A 27,528-nucleotide genomic window follows, 5' to 3' on the forward strand; every position below is an offset into this window, starting at 1 on the left:
TATTTTTCCTGGCAGACTGATGCCATCACTGTCACTGTGTTTCCAAATGCAGACTTCAGAGCCATATAAGAGACTTCCTTCCTTTTCACTCTCTTCATTAAAATCTAATTGCCTCTATGTTTTAAACATCTCCAGATTCCTCCATTCCCACATATATAGCCTTAATTCAGACAATATCATCATTTTTAAAATTTGAACCACTGCAATAACTTACATGTGTTCTTTTATATTTTTTTGAGACGGAGTCTCACTCTGTCACCTAGGCTGGAGTGCAGTAGCACGGTCTCCGCTCACTGTAACGTCCACCTCCTGGGTTCAAGCAATTCTCCTTGCCTCAGCCTCTCGAGTAGCTGGGATTACAGGTGCCTGTTACCATGCTCTAATTTTTGTATTTTTAGAAGAGACAGTGTTTTACTGTGTTGGCCAGGCTGGTCTTGAACTCCTTACCTCAAGTGATCCACCTACCTTGGTCTCCCAAAGTGCAGGGATTACAGGTGTGAGTCATCAGCCCTGGCCTAATTTAAATGCTTTCTTGTCTCTAGTCTCAACCCCCTTCAGCTCATTTTCTATACTGTTAACAAAGTAATCTTTCCAATACCCCAAATTGTACCATATCTTAGCACTGACTAGCACCCTCTAGTATCTTTCCACTCATTTTAAAATCCAAGCATCTTAGCATAGCACACAAATATCTTCAGGATGAGACTTTATCCCACATCTCCAGTTTCATATGCTGGCCTACCCTTTTCTACTCCCCTCCCACTTCCAAACTTTCTGAACTACTGTTTTATATCTCTTAGTCTGCCTACAGTGCCATGATCTTTCGAAATTTAACTTGTTAACTGCTTCCAAGAAGTGTTTCCTTGCACTCCCAGGTAAAGTTCCCACCTCTGTACTTCCTCTCCATCGTACAAGCCTGTGCTGTCACATCATTCTTTTGTTATAACTATTGGTTTGCACGTCTGTCTCTTCTTGTTTCAACTGTATTGTTGAATTCTCTAGTAAATTCTCAAAATGTATGGTGACTCTGTTGATTGCTCAGTGTAGATAATCATATTATTTGTAAGTAAATGGGTATTTTTCTCTTCCCCTTAATCCTATTTCTTTTCCTTTTAATATGACATTTCCCCACCTCTTTCTATCCTAAAATAGTCGTGTTTTTCTACTAATTGCTGCCAAATTGCTCTAGGCTTTTGTTTTATAACTTTAACTGAGTTAATGAATTCCTTTTAATTCTTATTTGCTAAGAGCCTTACAAAATTAATATATGTATAATTTTGTGTGTCTGTTAAGAAATATCTCTTTATTAAACAAAGACATAAACTAAAAGTTTCCAACTTCCTGTATATGTTGAAAGCTTTAAATAAGATTCTTGGTTATGAAGTATGGCCTACACAGCTCAAAATGAATTCAGTGACATAATATTATGCTAAAGTTGTACTTATTTTGAATGTCTAGAATTTTTTGTTAATGATTATAAAAATACCATCAACCTAGACATTTTTATTTTGCTAAGATAGAACAGAATTACAAATAGAATTATTAACAGTCCATGCATTCTAAACATTTAAACATCAATGGTTTTTGGAAGATGCTGTTATCCTTCATAGTTTGGAGAAAGTTCAGATGGCTTCCATGAAAGCCAAATTTTCTTCCACCCACAAAATTGTCTTTTCAGAAGTCTTGCTGGATGTTTTCTTTGTTTGCCTCTCCATATTGCTACTGAATTTGATGGTTTTCATTTTCTAGTTGAACAATAGTCCCATAGTCTGTTCAGTCTTGTAATTCTTACGGATCAGGGATATCCAATTTGATTCGATTTCTCTTGATTTAGTTTCAGCTGTGAGTTGCATGTTCTTTTGCTGCCAGTTTAAATCTTGAATATGTTTTCTTAACTTCTGAAGCTCTTCTTCCTGTGCATGTTCAATCACATGAACTAGATTTTCATCATATACCTTCCAGGCATTACATCCACGCTGTGACATTAGTTTCAGATTCTCAATTCAAATTGCTTGATGCTCTAGCTGGGCCATATAATTGTTTACACATTCTTGCCATGCAGCGGAGTCATTTTTTTGACCGGAGGAAGGGGCTGGAAGCTCAGATCGTTTCATATGGAGAAATTCAATTGGCTGTCAAGGGACCAGTCTTTCAAATCCGTTTCTCATGATGTCTTCAAAAGCAGAATAATCCAAGGTTCTTCGGTAGCTCAGGTAGTTCTTAGTTGTTTGCTGTCTGTGAGTGTCCTGTCCACAAGCACTGTACACCAGGGGCTTCATAACCTTGATCAGAGTACAGCAGCACATCCACTATAACCTCTCTGGCCACCAAACCCATGACCACTATTCTGGAGACCTTAGGTTTCTATGCATTATTTTGATACACTACTAATACAGATAGCTAATTCTTTATTTTTGATGTTCACATCTACGATAACAAGTTAAATAGGCCTGTGATTTTCTTCAAGTGCTCTTGCTTGGTTTTGAGGTGATATTTATAGCCTTATAAATTATATAGCCTTATATATGATATATGTATATAAGTTTCTCTCTTGGCACATAGGCTGGAGTGTGGTGGCATGATCTTCGCTCACTGCAGCTTCCGCCTCCTAGGTTCAAGTGATTCTCCTGCTTCAGCCTCCTGAGTAGCTGGGGTTGCAGGTACCTGCCACCACATCTGGCTAATTTTTTTGTGTTTTTAGTAGAGACAGGGGCATCACCATGTTGGCCAGGCTGGTCTTGAACTCCTGACCTCATTCACCTACCTTAGTCTCTCCAAGTGCTATGAGTTGTGATTACAGGTGTGAGCCACTGCACCTGCCATATATATATATATATACACACACATACACACACACACACACACATGTTTATTTATATATACATCAAATATATATGATGATGTTTCTTCTTACCTCTTCAAGTTTGTTATATTGCTTTTTTGCCAATTTCTTGTGAACACTGCGTTGTTTTATATCTTTACCTTGTCCAATCAATGTATTTATATCTACATATTACTCTAAATATTATGCTTACAGAATTTCAACAAGGAATATTTATATTGTCATCAACTTGTAAGTATTTAGTAATTTCTCTTATTTTATTTTTAATAATAGCTGAATTTATTAGTATTTTAATTAGTATTTTAATTAGTATTAATAATTAGTATTTTAATTTCTAAATATACAAGATGTTTATGTCTGTTGTCTATTTCTAATTTTATTACATTATGATCAGAGAACATAGTTTATATAGTATTCAATTTCTAAGAATTTTTTGACATTTCCTTATGGCTAGTACATAGCCAATATTTAGAAATATTTTTGTGTCCTCAAAAGGAATATTTTTGTTTGTTTGTTAGATTAACAGTTCTATATGTCATATGTATTTTGAGCTAATAATTGTATTTTTTTAGAACTGTATTATAGCTTTTTGATATGCTCGATCTATGGATCTTGGAAAGAGATATATTGATTTTTCTCATTACAATTATTGATTTATATATTTTGCTCTGCAGTTCTTTTTATAAATTAATCATTATTTAACTTTTATTTTCTGTTTGGGGTACATGTGAAAGTTTGTCACATCGGTAAACTTGTGTCACGGGAGCTTGTTGTACAGATTATTTCATTACACAGATATTAAGCCTGGTACCCAATAGCTATCTTTTCCGCTCCTCTCCCTCCTCCCTCAAGCAGACCCTAGTGTGCCCTGCAGTTCCATTATTGCCGCTTTACATATGTAGAGACTCTATTGTTCAATTCATAGAAGCTCATCATGGTTATCTTCTTGCTCTATTGCTTCTTATCAGTAAATACTGTCTCTCTGTTCTTATTCACATTTTATGTTTTAACTATACTTTGTGAGATATGATGATTGCTATATGAGTTTAATTTTAGTTAATATTTGTCTAGTACATTTTTCACAACCTTTTATTTTCAAGCTTTCTGTATCCTTTGATTAATCAATGCATCTTTATAAATAAAATATTTGTGAACCTTCTTTGTTTAAAAATCTAGGCCAAGAATTTCTGTCTTTTAATTAGTGAATTTAATGAACTTATGTTAGTAAATGGATTAAATAATAAATAATTATTTTAATTGCTGTCACATATTGAGTGTTTTTTTGACATTTTACTTACTTTTTTTTTTTTTACTAATTATGCTTTTTTTTTTTAATTCTCTCTTCTTGATTTCTGTTAGCTAAATGAAAACGTATTTTGTTGGTTTAAAATTAACGCATTTTCTTATGGTGCTTGCACTTATCCTAAGACCAATATTTATGTTAATTTATTCTATTATGTTCTTAAACATAAATATCTCTATAAAAATACAAGTTCTTTAGCAAGATATCCTTCTTCTACTCTTACCATATTAGTATTATCTAGAATTTTAGTTATGAGTTATTATGATGTTTTTTTTCTTTGTTTAATAGATTGATAAGCTTTATTTTTTTTAATTTCCTATATCTCTTGCAATATCCTTCTGGTTTTATCTGCTCATTTGAGTATATTTGCAGGAGTGTTTTCAAAATGCATCTAAATGAGGATTCCTCTGCTTGAAAATATGGTTCTAACATTTGAATGGGAGCTGGCTGCATATAATAGGTACAAAGTTTTTTCTTCAGTATTTTGAAAATAGTGCTCCATCCTCTTTTGTATTCAGTGTTGCTGTTGAGAAATCTGTCACTCAAATCATTTTTCCTTTATAGGTGGTCAGTGATTTCTTTGGAAGTGTTGCATTTGATCTTATCTTTAATCAGATACATTTGACATAATGTGTCTAGGTATGGATTTCCTCATCTGTACTTTTTAGTACTAAATGAGCACTTTTTAAAATTATACTTTAAGTTCTAGGGTACATGTGCAGCACTTGCAGGTTTGTTACATAGTTATACACGTGTCATGGTGGTTTTCTGCATTCATCACCCTGTAAATAAGCACTTTTAATCTCAGGTCTTTCTGTCACTACTGCTGGGAAATGTAATTGTTTTCTTCTATTTTTTTTTCTTTCATGCTTAGACTGTTACTATTCCATCAGCACTTCTATCTCTATCCTTGAGGTACCTTTTCTTTTTTTCTTTTCTTGCCCTGTACTTCTTGTTCTTTTTTTTTTTTTTTTTTTTTTTTGAGATGGATCTTTACTATTGTTGCCCAGGCTAGAGTGCAATGGCTCGATCTCGGCTCACTGCAACCTCTGCCTTCCGGGTTCAAGCGATTCTCCTGCCCCAGCCTCTCAAGTAACTGCGATTATAGGCGCCCACCACACACCCAGCTAATTTTTTTGATTTTTAGTAGAGATGGGGTTTCACCATGTTGGCCAGGCTGGTCTTGAACTCTTGACCTCAGGTGATCCACCTGCCTCAGCCTCCCAAAGTCCTGGGATTACAGGCTTGAGCCACTGCACCCGACTTCATTCTGTCTTTTTATTCTTTTCCTATTCTACAAGAGTTTCTCAAGTAATTTATTGAACTCACCAATTTTCCTTTGCTATATCCATTTCCTTATTTATTGAATTTATTAAGTCAACTATTTTTATTATATTTTGTATAGCTAATATTTTCATTAAGTTCCTTTCAATGAGTTTTTTTTTTTTTTTCAGCTGTGTATTACCCCTTTTATCTTTTTGGAAAAAATGTACTCATTTTAAATTCTTGATATGTTTTAGTAATTTAATCTTATGTAGTACGTGTTTCTCAGTTTTTTCTGTGTTCTATATTGGTTGCACTCTTCAGGGTATAGTCGACTTAGACATCATGCTCGCATGGTTATAGAAGCTACTTTGGTGATATGCTTTAGGGAAGGAGCTCATACCTTGGCCTCTGTTTGTGAATCCACAGGTGAGTTCAAAGAGCAGAGATGGAGGGCAGAACAGGATGGAGAGCCCTAGATATCACAGAAATCCTGGTGCTGACCATCTGCTGCTGCTACTCCACCAAACAACTCAGTGGCAAGAAATATTTCCTTAAACACTGAGCAAAGCAGCCTGGAAAAAAAGACAAGCTTCTTAGACTGTAACACATTAGCGCTGAGGGTTCAAAAGAAAAGTGGTGAGGAAATGAATGCCCCCAGGCAAGGCACACTTCTAACATTTTGGGACCCAGGGCAGGAGTAAAATGAAAGCCCACCTATTATTTGTCTAATTATTTAAAAGGTATAAATAAAGTAAATGAGACTGTTAAGAAAAATATATTCTATACCTCTACATTGACAAATGCACCATCATAATATCCTGGAAGACTAGGTTCAAATTTAGAATTCTTGGTCTTCTTTTGGTTCCATGCCACGATGTGGCAGTGGAGCAAACCGACCCCCCGGCCTCTTCTCACTCTAGCTTCAGGGAGTCCCATGCATGCCCATAAACACTGCAAGTTTGCATGCCCAAGCTCTGACCACATTCTCCATTAACTGCCACTCCATGGACTAGGAGTATAAGCACTGATGATGATGACCTGGTCTACCCTTGGAAAGATAGGACTGAGGAAGAGCCCTGCACAGACCCTGTCAATGGGATGAGGACCATATGACTACCTGGAATGTGGTCCAGAGGGGATGCATGAACTCTGGTAAGGACAAAGGACAGGCACCCCCTTGTCTGGGAATACATGCAGTATTACTGAGGGTGGCTGATTTCCCAGCATCTGCTGCCTTCACTTCTCATCTTTTTAGAGCTTTGGTGCTACCCTAATGTTATTAAATTACCTTGGGAGGGCTGGGCTCTCCCCTGCAGATTTCTACCTAGCAGTGGCAATAGGGCAAGCCATCATTTCCCCAATGCAATGGAGGAAGGAAGAGCAAATCTGAAGTCTTTCCCCATCCCATCCACCCAGTCTTCTGTCATTGTCCACTCTCCCCTCTCTCTCCATACTATAAGTAAGTCTGACACCAGTTCGTGATAGCCTTCCTTCCCGCAGGGGTTTTTGCAATTTCCACCTTAGTTTTCCAGATCCTTGCTTACTTCTTTCTTAATAATTTCTCCAAGGTATTTTTCAGGGAAAAATCCTGTAGCCAGTGCTGGCTCACCACCTTTACAGAAATCAAAAACTCATTTCTTTCTCCTCTTTTAGACTGTGAGCTAGTCGAAAGCAGGGATGGTGAATTATTCATTTCTGCATCTCAGCAAATACTGTAATAACTGGATATCAATAAAAGTTTGTGGAATTGTCAAAGCAGACTAGAGAGCTGTAATAGTCAGGCTGGGGTCTGGCTGGACCATGAAGCCACTTTAACCAGTAGGTTTCCTTTCATTGAAGTTTGAAGGAGTCAGTGAGACCAGAAATATTAGACCAGTGATACAAATGTTCTTGTAGCCACACAGTCCGTGTGGGATTCTTTATGTGACTAAGAACTGCTGACATAAGCATAAATTTAATGATGACCTGGATCCTTAAGATGTTGATTCTGAGAGCTGCCCCAAAAGGAAACAGATTAGCAGAATATCTTGCTTATATTGCTTGTAAAATTAGAGAACACACTAATTAAATAGTGCAAAAAAGAATAAAGTTCAATAGACAAAAAAATGAGTGCATGGAAAAATTAGTGAAATCCCTATAAGGTCTGTTGATTGTAATGTGTCAATATAAATTTTCTGGATTTCATAATGTAGTATAGTTACATAAGATGTTACTATCTGGGAAAACTGAGTGATGGGAACAGGAGATCACTTTGCTTCTGTGAGTCTGACTTTTAGATTCCACATATAACTGAGGTCATGTAATGTTTACCTTTCTCTGCCTGACTTATTTCACTTAGTATATGGTAGACTATTTTGTTTTATTCTTGTCTTTTTCTAGTTTCCTCTAAAAAGCAAAGTAAAATAAGACCTCCCCCTTTTTTTTGAGTATCTGCTTGTTTCCTAGCAAGGCTGCTACCCTTAGTTACTGAAGTTACTTTTTCAAGGGGAAGTCTCACTCTTAGAGGCAATTCTGAGGATAGCAGGTCTGGTCTTTTCAGTGCCTACACTGGGGCTTGAAGAAGAACTCTTCAAAATTACCCTTGAAATGTAAAATGTTAGCTTTGAGAGCTGAGCTGGAGAATTCTGTGGATTGGAGCTCTATAAACGTCCAATCCTGTAGGGAATAGGCATCTGGAGAATCCTTACCATGCATGTCCGTGTTGAAATGTTGCCTATATTAACAAGGAAGTGTGGCACGTGGCTAGACCTGCCAAATGTTAAGTCTGACTGTGTCTTTGTCTTTGGATTTTAATTTGTTTCTTCTTTTTTTGAGTGCTGAGGTTTGCTTTTGTATTCTTTGGGGAGAGAAAAAAATTGTGCTTGTGGGAACTCTGTTGATTAACTAATGGTTTTAAAAATTTCATTGAACAGTTTTTACTGTTGAAAAATAAGAGATTATTAGGAATCCAACAAAAATAAAATCTTTTAGAATTTCTATACATTTTCAAAATGCATTTATGAGGATGGAAGGATTGAAGACAAGTGGCTTGGCTGCAATATGACAGGTGTATTCACAATGCTTTATTTAGCCTCTTGTTTACTTTGTTATCTATTGATAAAATATTAATAAATATTGAGCATGATACCACCAAAAATCTTTAAAATGCAATTTCTCTAAGTATGTGAAAATCTATTTGCACCTTAACCAATAAAAGACCTAAAGGAAAGGTTGCTTAGTTTGGGTTTTTGCAACTGTTTATATGAAAATTGACATCTGAAGAACAGAATTTACTCATATGAAAACTACCTTAGCACCTTGCCAAGTTGCAATTTCTAATTAACTACCAAAGATGCTGTAGTTTTTCTTAATTATGGAAAGTTACAGGTTTGTTTTCTGGGTACTATTTGTATTTTATGATGGTTTAGTTGATGAATGATTTGAAATTGCATTAACACTGTCATGAATCACACATCTCCTTCATTTCTATTTTCAATTCATACTGATTTGTGATTTTGAGCTTGTTTATTATAAGCACCATGAAGCAAAACCATTTTCCATGTGAAGATATTTTAAACTGAGAAATTTTAATATTTTTGTCTGAAAACAATAAATTCTTCTTTTTATCATTTGAAATTAGGTTACTTTTAAATAATTTTAGCAGAAGAGTTTATTTAATTTGATTCATCATTGAACTATATTGATAATCCAAAGTTACTGTATCACATACTTTGCAAATGGCTTGCATAGTAATTAATTTAAAGGCTTAGTGCTTTATAAAAGTGAGCTTATTCTATAAAGTTGAAATTTGCTTAAAATAAATGCAAAAGCTTTTGACAAGATGACATATGAGAAGAGACAGAAAGATAAGACTAAGAGATGATATTCATGTAATACAAAAATCAGTTTATATTTTAAAATCATATTTGAGATAAAAAAATACATAATAAAATATTGACTTTTATTGGGGTGGGGAACCCAAACAGTCATTTGAAATCATAAATGTCTTTTTGACTCAGAAAATGTATAATTTAGGAATGACTTAGTAGTGAAAAAGGAGCCCCTTATGTGTTTAGCTTGCCCCTAGGTGGTGATAAAGACTTGCAAAGTAGAAAAGATAAGCCAAAGGGAAGAAAACAAAAACAAATACAGGCAGGATATGAAGTTCTTCTCAGAGATTCTGGTTTTGATTCTTAAGTATACGTTGACTCTAGTTATGTGTTTCTTTTCGTACTTTTGCTAATATCAACAAGTGTAATGCTTTTTAAGAGTCTTGTAACTGGTTGTTTTCCTCATTCCTTCTTCCTCCCCTCCTTTTCCCCACCAAGTCAGGCACAAATACAGCTTGGGACACTTATTTTCTCAAATAATCATCTTTGACTTAGCGAACTGCAGTTTTGATAAAGATCTACAGTAATAATAATGATGATAAAATAACAAGGGTTATTCAGTTAGGCTATGTTAAAGCTTGTTTACTGTGAACTTACATATTCAACTCCTTGCTTACAGGAATAAAAAGTAACCTGCTAAATAACTACACACCTTGATTATCACATCACAAATTAATGCCAGTGTTTCATATGCATTTATTTAATGTGAAGACACATCATTTGGCAAGAAATGGTCTGAGAACTGAAGAAACTTATTTTCAATATATAGTCCCAAAAATAGAACACAATTTTCTTTTTAACAAACAAATGTTTCTAAGGGAAAACTACAGTATTGTTTTTTGTTTTGTTTTTAACTTCAGATGCATTTTCATTTTGTAATTTCGATATATCATGTTCATAAAGGTTTTTCTGTGTTGGTGATAAGCCGGATATATACATTGTGAGGTTATAAGTTTTAGGTGCTTAACTACTTTCCCATATGTTTAACATTCACTCTGGGTAAAGAGGCATACTGCTAAAAGTGCAAGTCCTATCAATCAGAAGGAAAAAAAATCAGCACTACACACGAATATTCTATCAACATTCTGAAATTAAGAATACTTATCTGATGCCTGTTTTAAAAAGTAAACACAGACAACAAAAGATTGAATTGATACTTGGTATTCTGATATGGTAGTAGTTATTGTTTAATCTAAAATGAAGGTAATACAAAAAGAGTAAAGAAGTCATAGCTTATGATTTTTGCATTATCTGCTTAAATCAAAAGTGGAAGCAGATCCATTATACACAGGCTGTATATTGTACAACTCCAAGGAGCACCATTTCTACCAAATACAATGTAAATGGAACTCTGGATTTGGAAAAGATGGTTCCCTGAGCTGGAGGCCTTGAGAGAATGACCAGTAAGATGTTTGCTTTCCAGGAAAGGTTGTAGAACTGTTTTCTATTGAACACGGATGTAAACTCGTTCTTGTTACATGGAGCAATTTCTTGAGATTGGGAGTTCTATACAACAAGGAGACAAAATCGATCATTACCTCTACTACCTCCACAAACATTAATCGAGCATGTAGTGTGTGCCTGACAAGATGTTAACTAATTTAAATTTTAAATTTAACCCTCACAATAATCTTATGAGAAAATGGAGGTCTAGAAAGATAACTAACTTGCTCAAGGTAATACAGCTGGTAATGTTCGGCTCAAGCTCAGAAACTGGAACTAACCCAGGTTTCTCTGTTATGAAGCAGGTGCTTGTACATGCTATGCTGTGATACTATGATGGCACATTAAACAATTCCTGCTGGCCCATATTGAAGTTTGTACCATGGACTTCTTGGCCAACAAGGACTTGTATTGTTACTGTATCTGAAATTTGAGTACGTTTATGTGAGAATGTTATGAAGAAGATCAAACTGTAGAAATCTGCCAAATACAAAAATACAAAATACAAATACAAAAAAGTCTTGCTCCTAGATGCCAGAGTAAGATTTTTGCAACTTCTTAGTAGTACAATTTTGAATATTATTACTCCCTTTTTCCATTTACTCACTCTTCTTAAATGCAAGCTATAGAAAAAGACTCTGATAGACTTCAGTAGAACAGGTATTTATTGAAAAGTTATTGGCTCTTATGAAATTGATATTAAAGGTGGAGAATTGGGCTCAGAGACTGCTCAGAGGAGAGATATTATTCAAGCAGAACCATGACCAAAATCAGGTCCTGGAAACAGTAAGGGCAGAACCCACAGCTAATACTAATTTTTATCAAGTGACATTTAGATGGTAATGCCCAGGGCTGGAACCAGAATGATGCGTGTGCAGCACTAGCCTTGTGCATATAACTTAAGAGGACTTCCACAAACTAGTAATCACGACAAATAATATTTTGATAAATATGTTAAAAAATCAAAATCAATGCAAAAACCCATTATGAGCAAAATATCAAAATTTTAAATAAAGATGGAATTAAGATAAAAGATAAGAAACAGTATGAGGCACAGAACTGAGGGGTGTATGTGTCTATTAGCAAGTTCAGTTCAAGGTAGGATGAGTTTGATGCATGTACAGGATTCCAAAAACTGGAAATACTTAACGACAGCGTGAAATGCCATTATGGTGGCCATTATTTAAAAGCTGAAAATTAATAGATGTTGGCATGGATATGGTGAAAGAAAATGATTATACACTGCTAGTGGGAATTAAATTAGCACAATCTCTATGGAAAACAGTATGAAGATTTCTCAAAGAACTAAAAGTAGACCTACCATTTGATCTAGCAATCCCACTATTGGGTATCTACCCAAAGGAAAAGAAGTCAGTGTATCAAAAAGACACCTGCATGTGTATTTATGGCAGCACAATTTACAGTTGCAAAGATATGGAACCAAACTAAGTGCTGATCAACCAATGAACAGATGAAGAAAATGTGGTATATATACACCATGGAATACTTCTCAGCCATTAAAAAGAATGAAATAATTTTTTTTTTGTAGCAACTTGGATGGAGCTGGAGGCCCTTATGCTAAGCAAAGTAACTGAGGAATGGAAAAAACAAGACTTTGTGTCCTAACTTACAAGTGCAACTAATTTATGGATGTGTAATGGCATATAGAGTAGTATAAAGCGGTTGTCCCCTACCTTTTTGGCACCAGAAACTGGTATTGTGGAAGACAATTTTTCCACAGACTGGGGTGGGAGAGATGGTTTCAGGATGATTCAAGTGCATTACATTTACTAGGCACTTGATTTCTATTATTACACTGTAATATATAGTGAAATAATTATACAACTCACCATAATGTAGAATCAGTGAAATCTCTGAGCATGTTTTCCTGCAACTAGACAGTCCTCATTTGGGGCTGATGAGAGATAGTGACAAGTCATCATGCATTAGGGTCTCATAAGGAGAGTGCAATCTAGATTCCTCACAGTCACAGTTCGCAATAGGATTTGTGCTCCTATGAAATCAGATGCCCCCGCTGATCCGACAGGAGGTGGAACTCAGGTGGTAATACTTGCTTGCCTGCCATTCACCTTCTGCCATGCAGCCCGGTTCCTGATAGGCCATGGACTGGTACCTCCATAACCTAGGGTTTGGAGACGCCCAAATAAAGAACATTGGAGAAAAAGGAGGAGGGCGGTGGGAGGATGAGGAACAAAAACTACATAATGGGTACAATGTACACTACTCAGGTGACAGGTGCACTACAATCCCAGAATTCACCACTGTACAATTTATCCATGCAACCCAAAACCACTTATATCCTAAAAACTGTTGAAATAATAATAGGAAAAGAAATGCTATACTGGAACTCAAGATATACTAGAGCTAAAGATATAAATTTAAGGGTCTTTGTCAAGTAGGTGTTGGATGACAAAATAGGAAAAGAAAAGACCTTCTACAAAAAAGCCAGAGAAGAGAATGGAGGACTGAGACCGAGAGGAAGCCACGTTTAATGCGAGCTAGAGGAAGAGGAACCTGTGGGAGAGTATGGGAAGTTACCGAGGCAGCAGGATAGCCACGAAGGTCCTCCGAGAGACCACAAGAGGAGACACTTGCAAGATTAAGAGGGGCGGAAGCAATGAAGATCATCAGACAGGTTGTAGAGAAGCTGAGCAGTCCCAAGCACTGCACAACTTAACATACATGTGTATTTCCACCCTCACATAAACCCCATCAGGCAGGTATTATCCTTGTTTCCTATATGAACAAATTGAGATATGAAGATTTTGAGAGATAAAGAACTTGCTCAAAGTCACACATTAGTAAGTGACAGAGGGATGTGGAATTCAGGTCTGTCTGAACAGAAAACTCATCTGGTCTGGTATTTCTTGCCAGACCCATAGTTTTCATCTCTGCTTGAAAACGGCTTTTCTGGCTTGCCAGAAAGTGCAGGTTCTGAGGCCCCAGCCCTGAAAACTCTGATTCTACAAGTCTCAGTAAATGTCTTTGAGACTGTAGTTTTAAGTCACAACTTCTCTTCAGTTCAACAACTTTATGTGTAAAATAAGAAGTTTAGACCAGCTGATAACTAAATTCAATGCTTTGTGACTAATGTCCTGGAGAAAAGCAGATAGACAGTGATCTAATGAAATATACATGCATTTTTTATTGAAAAAGGGACTTTATATTTTCAGTAACAGAAATTTCATATTATTTTGTAGTATAGAAACTCTTTACGCCAATAGTCAGAAAGGTAGTATTGCATTGAAATGACTGAGCATGTTATTCTCAAGCCCTGGGAATCTGCAAAACAAAACCTCTAGCAAATCATCTTAAGTACTTGAGTGTAAGATAATGCAATACATCCCATCTCCTTTATTATTTAATCAGTTGAGTTATCGTTTGCTGCAAATCACCATTTTGCTCATAAAGGAGAGTATCTGGTTTATTAAAGAAGTAAATAGGAGCAAAAAAAAGGTCATCGTTGGCCTTGAAATGATTTAAAAAACTCTCTGTTAAATGTAGCTCTTATTTAATGTAACATCTGGTTTTAATTATCTTAGTGTAGTTCAAAAAGTAGCCCATATGTAAGTCACTCTAATAATGTGCTGCTAGTTTTATTGGGCACTCAGCACAGTGTCCTGCACTGAGTGGATGCTCAATATTATTGAATGCTTGTTGAATGATATTAATAAAGCAGAAAAAATTAAAAATAATATGGCTGTTATTTACATGCTATTTATAGGATGCTGAGGAAACTTGATTTCTGAAAATCATGAAAGTATCATTAGGAAAAAATACACATTTATATACAGAATCATAATGATATTTTACAACTTATGAAATAAATACAATAGACTTTAAATGATTTGTATTTTATCTATAAATACTATAGATTCCTATAGGGCATCAGATTTAAAAAGACAAATATGTATTGTGGTATAAGATTAGAGGTTACTTATATCAATATGGACTGTGCATGCCAACAAAAAAACTTAACAATAGAATTATAAATACAAACTACAAATATTGACTCTTCTGATGAAATTTATCATTACCTTTGGGATTGTTCTTTTAAACCATAACACTTGTGGTCTCTATGTATCTTTTATGGAAGGGATGTAAAACACTTTGCAAACATTGAATATCATTTTGGATATCAGTGACAAATGACACACTAGTAATTAATTCCTATGGCAATATCCACCAGACCACTTTCAATCATGAGACCTTATAAGATTTCTTGCAGGCTTCTTATTTTACAGTGGAATAAAAATCACTAGCCTTGTATCACAATTTCCTCCAAAGACTAATAATGTCTGTAAGAAAAATTAATAAAGAGTAGCTACTGAAAATCCTCATCTGCAATGCATTTTCATTCATTTTTGTTATCCAGAGTTGAGCCTAAATATTAATTGTTGGCACAAATATTAAAATAACTGCATACTAATTATAAGAACTACTATTTTGTGAGAACTTATTGCTATTAGGCACTTTATGTGTATCTCATTTAATTCATACAACCACTTCAAGTAGGTTTTGTTAATTCTCTTTTACAGAGAGCCAGAGGCTCTGCCCAAGTAGTGGAATTATTAAGTGGTAGAGTCAGAGTTTGAACCCAGATTTTTCTGACTCAAAGTCTGAACTCTTAATCACTAAGACCAATTCATCTATAACTTCATAAAAATTAGTAGGATTCTGCCTCCTATAATTCTGGAGTGATGAGAAACACAGCTAGTTCTGCTGGCTTCCCTGAGGTATCAAACCATGCTCTAAGTAGTCCACATTGTCTTAAACTTGCCCAAGGATCATAAGATATTCTTCATATAAATTATGCTAAAACTTGAAAAATTCCAATCTATAAATTCTTTAATTCAACCAATGGCAGAAATGATGCTGTTGGGAAAGTTGTATCTTGTAAATAACTACTGAAAAGCTCTTGCAGAGGTTTTGAAAGAAATAAGGTACTCTTTCAGTTATGTCCTTTATGCTAAAAGGACTATTTTAAAAATAGCACTCCATTGTCTTCCAACTTGCATAATTTCTAATGAGAAGTATCCTGTAATTCTTGTTTTGTTGTTCTTTAGTATGTAACAAGACTTCTGTCTCTGACAACTTTTAAGATTTTCCCTTATCTTTGGTTTCCAGTAGTTTAGTATGATGTATTTAGGGGTTTCATAACATACATAGATTTGTTTTTATAATTATTCTTCTTATTTCTGAGAAATCATGTGATCATTGGTTTGATGTGTTTAATTTTGGAAAATACTTAGCTATTATCTCTTCAAATACTTTTTCTGCCCCATTACTTTGCTTTTTTGTCTTCTACTTGTGTGGTAGCTTTACCTTTCTCAAATGGTCTGCTACAAATGAGGCAGAACTCTTGCCCCACGTCTCCCTGGACACCCTTACTTACATGGTACTTACTTATCTTTCCTTAGATTTCAGACTAACTGATTACCCTGCAACTTCTGCTGTCTGATCGAATTAAGAAAAATTATAATTTTGTAGATTGTATGGCTTTTTTTGTTGTTGTTGTTGTTAGGGTGGGAGAAATACTCTGCCTTTTTTTTTTTACTTTTAGGTTGAAGCTAGAAGTTTCTTTGAATTATTTTGAAAAGTTGATGGCAATTAAGATATTTCCCTTAAAGATAGCCTGGAGTCCACTATAGAAATTTTATCAAAACTTTTGGTTAGCTTTTGTGGAGAAAAAGGTTCACTTGATGTGTTATTCTGGCATATATTATAACTCTTGACAGGCGTTTCTTCAGCATCATTATCAATTATATGTCACCAAACCTAAGAGTAAGTAGTCAATTTTTTCCTAAATAAAATCCTAGATATCCTGCATTTGGGGTTGTCATGGAAACATGCTGACTACCTTCTACAATAACTATATAATTTCTCCATAAAATATATTCAACATAGAAAATTAACAAAGGTGACAACTTATGAACAGTTTGAATTCCACTGGCAGTATTTTATTCTTTAATACCTCCTGTCCAGGGGCGAGCCCACCACTCATAAATAGCTGGAAGAAAGTTGAATTTATTATAATTTATCATTAGGTGATATGCTAAAGGGAACTGTATTTATGAAACACAATGTCTCTGAACAAAGCAAAGAGTAATCTTTTAGTAGGTTTAGAGGAAGTATGGAGTTTAGGGATTTGCTGACATTCAGGAGCACTGGAAAAAACCTAGGTTTGATAAATTTGGGTGGGCTTAAAACTGTTCTGTGGTTGTTTCTGACTTGGAATAGATGCAAAAAATAGTTAATCATGTGTTTTCCTGTATTGAAGTTAGAAAATAAAAACTTTTTATTCTCATCTTATACTCTATTGAAGATAAAAATAGTTTAAGTTCATACGTAGCTAATTATTTGATCATATTTGCTCAGTTGAGAAGGAGGATTCTGAGATGAATGTTATACAGTAAGTTTGGGAGATGGTATAGTACATTAGTGTATCAATCAATGTTCTTGGTTACAAGCAAGGAAACTAACTTTATTTTAGGGGAAAAGGAGAGGAAACTGATTGGAAAGATTTTGAAGATAACAGAATCAAAGGGAAGTTAGAGGACTACATGTACAAGATGGCCAGAGATCAAGGCAGTTTCAGAGGTGCCAAGAAGCAGTATTTGGGAAGCACAGACAATCTGCTCAGGATGAAACTCCTTCTACAGGCCACTGCCACTGCTACTATAGAGAAGCCATTCATTCATTTTTTCCTTTTTTCTGAGATGGAGTCTTGCTCTGTCACCCAGGCTGGAGTACAGTGGTGCAATCTCTGCTTTACTGCAACCTCTGCCTCCCAGGTTCAAGCGATTCTCCTGTCTCAGGCGGTATTACAGGCACACACCACCACACCCAGCTAATTTTTATATTTTTAGTAGAGACGGGGTTTCACAATGTTGGCCAGGCTGTTCTCAAACTCCTGACTTCAGGTGATCTGCCCACCTCAGCCTACCAAAGTGTTGGGATTACAGGCGCTAGCCACTGTGCCCGGCCTCATTCATTTTTTTCATATAAACACTTGAAATGTTTATTGAGAAACTACTACTTGCCAGATTTTGTTCCAGGTACTGGAAATACAGCTCTCAGTACCCTCTTGAAATTTACATTCTGAGGAGAGAGACAGACAATAAATAAACAAGTAAATATATGTCAGATAATAATAAAAGTTCTGGGGAAAATATGTTTTATCCCCAATGTAAAGGAATTGTGTGTCAGGGGTTGGAGAAATCGGGCTGCAACTTGATATGGGATACCTAGGACAGCTCTTACAGATTAGGTGAGATTTTTAAAATCAGATACCTAAAGAAAAACAAGTAGAAAGCCATTTGGATATGTGGAAGTAGAGTATTTCAGACTGAGAAAAGAGCAAATGGAAAGACCCTGAGGCACAAACTTTTTCAGGGAAACACAAGGAGGCCAGTGTGGTTGAAACAGGATTAGGGAGGGAAAGAGGGAGAGCAGATGAGGTCAGAGATCAACAAAAGTGGGGAGGGGGTTAAGTCATGTAGAAATTTGAAACCCATTATAAAGACCTTGGGGTTTATTTTGAATGGCATAGGAAGCTATTGCAAAGTTGTGAGCAGAGGAGTAACACAATATCACTTATATTTTAATAGCATTGCTTTGGCTACAGTGTTGAGATGAGAGATGTACATGAGGTAGGGTTAAGCCAGGGCCCAGTCAGTAGCATATGGAGGCCATTGAGCAGTTCCAGTGAGTTATGATGGGGCCTGAATCAGGGAAGAAGCCACAGAGTGGTGAGACGTGGTTAGTCCCCCGGTATATTTTGAAGGTACCTCTGAAAGAATTTGCTGACGAATTAAATGTAAAAGAAAGAGAGGAGTCAGGGAATTCAAAGATAATTTCCAGATTTCTTTTTTTTTTCTTTTATTCCCAAATCACTATCTGCAAGTACCAAGTCTTTTGGCCTGAGCACCTGGAAGGCTGGAGCTATATTTACTGTTTACTGAGATGGAAAAGACTGCTGGAGGAGCAGGCTTGGGGGTAGAAGTCAGAAGTTTGGATTTAGACATACTAGCTTTTAGACATTTGCTATAGTCTGAATGTGTCCTCAGAAATTCATATATTGAAACTTAATCACCAATACAATAGTATTAAAAGGTGGAACATTTAGGAGGTGATTATGTCACAAGGACAGAGACTTCAGGGATGGGATTAGGGTCCCTGTGAAAGGCCTTGAGGGAGTGGGTTTGTGTTCTTCTGCTTTTCATTCTTCTGCCATTTTATACCTAGATAAATCCATCTACGATGAACCAGAAGTCAAACTTGCCGGTTCCTTGATCTTGAACTTGTCAGCCTCCAGAACTGTGAGAGAATAAATTTCTGTTCTTCATAAATTATCTAGTCTCAAGTATTTTGCTATAGCAGCACCAACGCACCAAAACAACATTCATGTGAAGATGTCAAGCAGGTAGATGTTTATATGGCCAGTAAAATAGATGGAACAATAAGAAAGTGATTTTCTAGAAGGTAAATGAAGAACTTGTTATAAGGATGAGGAGTAATCAGTTGTGTTAAGATGATAAATGAAACCTGAGAACTCACCATGAGAACAGTATACAGTCCAATGTCCCTTTGTTTTGCCTCATTTTCTCAAGATTCAAAGTCCCACCTCCCATGATGTTCCAAGACTCCGTGTGTGGAGGAGTAAGTTTTTGTATCACCAATTGGAGAAGGATATTCCACTGAGACTTTGTAGTTGTAAAAGTGAGGAATTCTCCAAAACCAAAAGGAGTTGGTTACTGTGTAGACAATCACTAACACATGTCTACTGCAGTCATCAATTACAATGTTTTTTCAGTTTGTCTTGGTTCTAAAAGCATGTAACATGTGTGGTCAAAATCTTTCCCATCCCTGTAGATACACTTCTTTTTCAGGGTGACTTTGCATCTATTCTCATCAAGAGGTGATATTTATGTCCCTATTCCTTGAATCTGAGCATTTTATCTGGTGGGTCATTTAATAAATATATCACAAGGAGTGGCTAGGAAAGTGCTTGTCTATTGGGACCTGCATTGTTGCTGTATTTGGAACACTATAAGCACAGCTGTATTTTAAAGAAGCTCAAGCTAACCTGCCGGAGGGTAAGAGACATGTAGTAGAGTCAAGCAGCCCTTTACTTCATTGACATAGCGAAATGAAAGACATGGGATGAGACCTTCCTACGTTATCCAATTACCAATTGATTCACCAGCTAGCTCAGTAGAGAAATCAGTGAAATTGGCCCAGCCAACTCACAAAATTGTGAATTAAATAAAACTGTTGTTGTTTAAAGCCACTACATTTTGGAGTGGTTTGTTATACAACAAAAGCTAACTAATGATCTATGATTCAATGAAATCCCAACCATAAGCCCATCACAGCAAATTATTTTATGGATATAAAAAATCTGATTCTAAAGTTTGTATGTAAAAGCAAAAGTCCCAGGATGGCCAACACAATATTGAAGAAGAACAAATGAAAGGATTCTACTACTTAACATCAAGACTTACCATAAGCTACAGTAATTGACAGTGTGGTTTTGGAGAGAATAGACAAATGGATCAATGGAACAAGATAGAGAGCCCAGAAATAGACACATATAAATGTAGTCAACTGATCTTTGACAAAGGAGCAAAGGTAATATAATATAGAAAAGATACCCTTTTCAATAAATGGTGCTGGAACAACTGTACATCCACATGCAAAAAAGTGAATCTAGACACAGACCTTCATAAATATTAACTCAGAGGATCACAGTCCTAATTGTAAAACACAAAACTATAAAACTGCTAGAAGATAATATAGGAAGAAATCCATGTGACTTTGGGTTTGGTCTTAACTTTTTATATATAACAACGAAGATGTGATCCATGAAAGAAATAACTGATAAGCTGGACTTCATTAAAATAAAAAATTTCTGCTTTTTGAAAGACAATGACAAGAGAAGGCAATATACAGAGTAGGCAAAAATATTTACTAATGACATATCTGATAAAGAACTGTTATCCAAAATATACAAACAATTCTTAAAACTGAGAAATAAGACAACAAAAATGGGCAAAAGACCTGAATAGACACCTCACCAAAGAATATGTACGGATGACAAATAAGCATATAAAAAGTTATCATGTCATTATGGAAGCAACAATGAGATACTGCTGCAAACCTGTCAAAGTGTCCCAAATCCAGAACACTGACAACACCAAATGCTGATGATGATGTGGAACAACAGGGACTCTCATTCATTGCTTGTGAGAATGCAAAATGGCAATGGCAATTTGGAAGACAGTTTGGTAGATTCTTACAAAATTAAATGTACTCATATCATACCATCCAGGAATCATCCTTGTTGATGTTTATCTAAAGAAATTGAAAACTTATGTTCATGCACAAACCTGTACATGGGTGTTCATAGAAGATTTATTCGTAAATACCAAAACTTAGAAGCAATCAACATGTCCTTCAGGAGGTTCAATGGATAAACAGTAGTACACCAGACAACAGAATATTAATCGACAATGAAAAGGAATGAATTATCAAGCCATGGAAGATATGGAGGACTCTTAAATGCCTATTACTAAGCAAAAGAAGCAAATCTGAAAATGCTGTATATTATATGATTCCAAATATGTGATATTTTGGAAAAGAGACAGTAGAAAGGCCAGTGGTTGCTAGATGTTGGAGCGAGGGAAGGTTGAATACGCAGATCACAGAGAATTTTTAGGGCAGTGAAACTATTCTGTGTGATAGTATCACGGTGGATCCATGTCATTATGCTTTTATCCAAATGCATATAATATACAATACTGACAGTGGACCTTAATATAAACTATTGGCTTTAGGTGATAAAGTGTCAATGTAGGTTCATCAATTAAAACAAATGTCCCACTCAGGTGTGGGACGTTGATAGTAGAGGAGGCTGTGTGTATATGTGTGGGAGCCGGTGGTATATGGGGACTCTCTGTACTTTCCACTCAATTTTGCTGTAAACTCATAACTGCTCTAAAAAATAAAGGTTACATAAAAGAAAAAAAACAGGCTGAGCATGGTGGCTCTCACCCATAATCCCAGCACTTTAGAAGGCCAAGGTGGGAGAATTGTTTGAGCCTTGGAGTTTGAGAACAGCCTGAGAAATATAATGAAACTGTCTCTTATCAAACATAAAAAACTTAACCAGGCATGGCGGTGTGTGCCTGTAGTCCCAGATACTTGGGTGGCTGAGGTGGGAGGATCACTTGAGCTTGGGAGGTTGAGGCTACAGTGAGCCCTGCTTGTGTCACTGCACTTCAGCCTGGACGACAGAATGAGACCCTACCTCAAAGAAAAACAACAACAACAAACAAACCAAAAAACAGAAAGCTGATACTTGCTTTTGCATAAAAATAATTGCCAAAGTATCTGTTCGTAAAGACCTTCAAGTCCTAAACTTAGAAGTGGTTGTATAGATTATTAACAGGAGCAATATATTCTTTTTCAACTTAAGTGAAGAATCTGCTCAGATTTTGGTTCAGAAAAGTGAGAAAAAGCATATTAGTTTATTTATTTACAAATATATTTTGTGCATGATACTGAATAGGAAGACCCCATACTGGTGAGTGAAGAGATGATGATTTATTTTCAAGGGAAAAAGATAAAAAATAAAAGATAAAAAATGCAAAGCCTTGGGATAGCAAAATATTAATATATTCACTTTGGGTTTTTACTTATTAGCAGTGCTGAGCAGGCCATTAAGCAGAGGTTCTGGGGACAGAAGATCCAGTTCACTCTTTCCTCTCCTTACTGTCTTTGGAACACATTTCCAAAATATACATTACTTCATATGCTCCTGGAAGAGGCTGAAGCTTCTGGGACAATTTCATTCTGAGCAATTAACCTAGAGGCCTCTCTGAATGAATGAACACATTGACTATCATATTATAAACTCATCAATTTTTTGAAAACCAATTCAAAACCATTTCAAAGTAATTTTCTAATGAAAAACATGATTTGTTAAACCAGTTAAACAATTTATTTGAGGGAATTCTGTTTTGCACACTTGGAAAAGTAGTATTGTCCTGTTTGGAACGAGATTGCTTCCACAAATTCTGGAGTGCTCATTCTCAAAGAAACGTAAGATCAAAGGGTACCGGCCTGCTAACTAACCCAAAGAACATGCCATTGCTCCCCCCAGAAAATCAAAGTATTACTGCCTCTGCTGGTGAGAACTTTGATAGAGGAAAGACACATTATCTCATGATGCCAGTCTCAAAATAATGTTGAAAGTGAAATTTGCTTTAAATTCTTGAAATTAAAGGCAGTCAGTATTTTAAATCATGTTATAATTTGTGACAAATCTATTGGTTTGCAAGACTTTACCAAAGTAATATGATACTGTTATTAGATGTATATATGTATATATTTTATACAATATATAATATACAAATATACTCTATTCCAAATTTTTCTGTTATCCATTTATTGTACAAATTATCTTCTTTATGCTAAATATGGATTAGGCAAGCTATTTCAGACTTATCCTAAGATGATTTCAATTTGCTTTTTTTTTTAAAAAAAAAAAGACCCCAAACAAAAACTGTGTGTTATGTTCCAGCAACAGAGGCAGTTTAGCATCTCAGAGGTATTTGGGCTAATATTCTGCCTAATGCAATCTTCTTGTTATCAGCCCATCATCAGCTCATTATCCCTTCAATAATGTAATATAAGTGACTAAACCCCTAGAGCTGATTGTATCACAAAGGGATTACCCCAGTCCCATTCTGGGAATTAAACCTGCAGACAAAGGCCAGACAGCTGGGCAGCTGCAGCAATTTGACATCGGTTATTTGCTGTGTACATTAGGACAATCTGCTGTCACAGTGCGGAATGGTCAACATTCTAGTTGTGTTCTCAAGACCCTGTTTTTAAGACATGAACATACTTGAGTGAACTTTAAGTACTCAATAATACAGTTAAATTCACAGCAACTGAGGATATAGAAGGAAAACTTAATGAATCTGAAAGGCTCTGAATTCTGCAAGACATGTTTGTGAGTCTGCAAATTGTAGGCACTGAATTAAATCTTAGCGAAGAACTACAAGTGTGGTCCATAATCATTCAACAATGACACCTTTTCCCTTACTCAGCTTCTTAAGAACTTTTTTCTTCCTGTTAATTACCTTACTATTTGGAAAACTTGATTCCATTTGAAATTAGAATTGTAGTAAACAATGTCACATTTTTACTTCTATTTCCTGATTGTCTTTTAACCATTTGAGCAAAAATTCATGTATTAAAAGGTTCCTGCTTTGGAAACATCACATCCATGGGGAAGATTTTCAGATGTAATCCAACCTTATTATATTATCAGAATTTAGTAATTGTAAGTAACTTACATATTTGCATGCAATTATTAGGACAGAGTCTTAAGACATTTTTGTTATTGCCCAATATGAGAATCTGAACTTCTGAAAGGCTGTCAATTCCATGCTTTTCCAAGATACTGCATATATACCCTTTTAATCATTTTTCAGTCTCAGTGCTTCCTGTGTGACTCCCTATCAAACGGGATTATATATTAAAAGAGACTACATTTGAAACAGCTTTCCCAAATATGTATTTGCTGGTGCCTATGACGTGCCTGGTAGCTAAACACGAATCTTATTTCAATTGAACTCTATTTAGACTCTGGAATCAGGATGTTACCCAGTTTGACTTTAACACAATCAGTCAAATTAGCCTAGTCCTAGAGGCCAGAACCTGATAGATATTGGGTGAAAGCTAAACTAAATCATGTTAAGAGTTACAATAATAATGAAAGCAGAAAATTATACTTACATTTTAGTCTAGAATTGAGAAAGTCTAGAATAAATGTAGCTTTAGGTATAAGTTAGTCAATGTATTTTCTTTGTATCATTGGTAAGTAAAGCTATAAATATTAAAAAATATACAAGGCCCATAAAACGTTTCCTGGATATAAAAGTTTTGTGAAATCTAAGTACCCCTAAATCTAATTTAAGTCCCATTCCAAAGAGGGGTGCTAAATATTTCATTGAAAATTTGTTAGAATTTTACCAGCACAGGTAATAAACGTAAAAATGAATTTTTTCCTTAAACTGGTTGAATATACTAAATTTTATTTGAAATTATGATTTAAACAACATCCTCGAAAAGAATCATAAACATGCACCTCAGTGACAGGTACCTCATACCAATATCAGGTGCAATTTGTCCTTTATTTCCCAGAATTCCTCTGGTTTGTAAGGGATGGTCCTCAATTAGTTGTGCTATGTTTCCTCTTGCTTGGTAAGCATTTTTGGTCAAACAAGGAATGGCAGAGTTCCACAATTAGATCAAAAGATCAATCCTAATGTACCATTTTCTCCTCACCCTCCCGCTGTAATAAAGTGGCTGCAGTTCTCCAGGGGACAACTCAAAATCCTAGGACTGATATTTCTAAATTAGCTGACTCTCTGACCTTGCTGGTAATTGCGTTAGTTTATCAATGTTCAGCACAATTTATTACTCTCCAGTACGTACCAAAGTGTTTATCTCTCAACACTAACAATATTAAAAAATCTAAACTATCTAGTGCCACACAAAGAAGCACCCTTTCATTAGGGAAAAACATAAATAAATGGGAAATGTCACATGACCTGCCTCAGCACAGAAAAGTTGCAGGTCTGAAAGGACGAGGGCAGCTGCCTCCTTCTCTGATTTAGCAATGTTATGTTACTAAAATCTGGAAGAAGAGAAAATAAGTTTTATTTCCATTTGTGTGTGTGTGATGCTGGAATAAAATGATGCTTCCTGCATTACTTAAGTAATGGCTTAGTTACTTCATTACTCCAAGAAAAATGAATGGCATTGATAAAGCCTTATCGAAGCATTTGAAAGTAATGTGGGCATTGATGGCATCTCACTCTGGCTTTAAACATGCTGCACTTTGATGGAGAAAAGCATTAAGTTCACGAGTATCATTTTGGGGTAAAGAAAATCAACAGCATTTATTTACCACCTTCATCTTAATCATTTTATTATATTTTATTTAAACCTTTTGTTTGATTATGGTAGTAAACAAGCTATGACAAACTTAGATTAACTCAAGGTAATATGATATTGAAGCTTTGCAAAAAAAATATGCTGTCTGTTTTTAACGTACTGTGGATGAGGACATGTGGCATATCCTGGCTTCGAACAATCTTAATAACGTGCTCAGCCAGAAGCAGGTGTGATAAAGATCATGCTGTCCAACTTTAACTAATGTGTTGCCTTTTATCTACCTTACTCCTCCCCAGAGGCAGACTGCTCTGTACTGTTTCTTCACAGATGATAGAGAAGTTAGGAAGCATTCAGTACACATCCACCCACTCACCCACCTCCTATTTCCCATTAAACCAAATTCCTGTGTTTGTTCTTTGCTCTTGAGGAATGAGTTTCAAAGGCAACTCCCACTCAAATAAAACTGGTCTGGAGGCTTGCAAAGCATTTGATGTCTTCATTTTAAATCTTGGAGTCAGCTGGATGTGGTGGCTCATGCCTGTAATCCCAGCACTTTGCAATGCCAAGACAGGCAGATCATGAGGTCAGAAGTTCGAGACCAGCCTGGCCAACATGGTGAAACCCCATCTCTACCAAAAATACAAAAATTAGCTGGTGTGGTGGTGGGCGCCTGTAATCCAGCTATTCGGAAGGCTGGGGCAGGAGAATCGCTTGAACCTGGGAGGTGGAGGTTGCAGTGATCTGAGATCAAGCCACTGCACTCCAGCCTGGGTGACAGAGTGAGACTCTGTCTCAAAACAAACAAAAAACAAACAAATAAACAACAACAAAGAAACTTGGAGTCTTTAAATTATAGGTCATATTATTACTATTATTGTCATTATTTCACTGTGTTTATAATAGTTAAGCTGATGTTCTTTCAAAGGCAGATATGTTTTAATTTCTTTTGTTTGCTAGCAGCTTCAGTGCAAAGAGAAAAACTGAATTCCCTTTTGGTAAGGGAATGATGAGATTTGAATTCTCTATGAAATTTACCTTAGAATTTTCCACAGCACTTAAAAGAAATCTGTATTTGGCACACTTTATTGTTTTAATTACATGGCAAAGTCATGGAAATTCTTCTAGTTTTTAAAAGTCCTCAACTTCTCTGTCATCCCTTTGGTGTTTGGATGTTATTTACGTCACATTAGTATTGCCGACCCACGTCAAGAAATCCCTAAAGTCTGTCCATTGTGTGTGTTGTTGCTCAAGCTAAACTACAAACGCGATTTACGCTATTGTAGATTCACACTGAACACTCACTGAGCACCTCTAAGGAGCCACATTCTGTCCAATCCAGCTCATGTGCACATTGCATCCTTTCATTAGAAAATATTAGAAATGAATTTTTGCCTATTTTAATAAAAAATTCACTCAGATTCTTTGATGAACCTCATAGCACTTTGTTTTAAGTAGGTAATTAGATAGTTTTCATTCAGGTAAAAGTAAAGGATAAATATGAGTCATAATTTTGAGCAATAAAATCATTTTTAAAATTGAAATAGCAGATTTTGTAACTTTAGAAACCCTGTCTCAGTTTGTTCAGGCTACTGTAACAAAACACTTTAGACTGGTTAACTTACAAACAACAGAAATCTATTTCTCACAGTTCTAGAGTCTGGAAAGTCCAAGATCAAGGCGTCAGTAGATCTGCTGTCTGGTGAGGGACCGTTTCTATATCCCGTAGATGGCACCTTCTCAGGCTCCTCACTTGGTGGAAGGGTGAACAGGCTCCTTTGTGCCTCTTTTATAAGGACACTAATCCCATTCAT

The 27,528-nt window shown here is 35.8% G+C and overlaps 1 pseudogene; it reads right to left on the minus strand.

Annotated features, from left to right (window-relative positions):
- Positions 1-1,674: 1,674 nt before the first annotated feature.
- Positions 1,675-27,528, minus strand: LOC105712338 (pre-mRNA-splicing factor SPF27-like; annotated as a pseudogene).

Source organism: Aotus nancymaae, unplaced genomic scaffold (assembly GCF_030222135.1).
Source record: "Aotus nancymaae isolate 86718 unplaced genomic scaffold, 86718_ANA_hifiasm-v0.15.2.pri h1tg000048l, whole genome shotgun sequence".
In the NCBI taxonomy this organism is placed as follows: Eukaryota; Metazoa; Chordata; class Mammalia; order Primates; family Aotidae; genus Aotus; species Aotus nancymaae.